The following is a 296-nucleotide window of genomic DNA, read 5'->3' as shown; positions in this document are numbered from 1 at the left end:
TTTCTTTGTTTTCACAACTTGAAAACATGAGTTTTCATGAAGATTGGCTCAAATCCTTGAAAAGCTGAAGCTGCCTGAACTGCCTGGCATTACTGTTGTTAGTGTGATTTCTTTTTTTTCTTCCCACTATCCAAGGAAACCTAATTCCATACTTAGCACTGAACAAAGGCCAATGTTCCCAAATGTATACAGTATAAATTACACCAATGAAAGGGAAATTCTTACATGCAAGAGTAAGCATTTGGGTGATGCGGTTGGAATTGTATGAAGTCACAGTGGAGCAGTGTCTCTTGAAT

This window comes from Lathamus discolor, chromosome 15 (genome assembly GCF_037157495.1).
Source record: "Lathamus discolor isolate bLatDis1 chromosome 15, bLatDis1.hap1, whole genome shotgun sequence".
In the NCBI taxonomy this organism is placed as follows: Eukaryota; Metazoa; Chordata; class Aves; order Psittaciformes; family Psittacidae; genus Lathamus; species Lathamus discolor.
Note: the sequence above shows the minus strand (reverse complement) of the source record.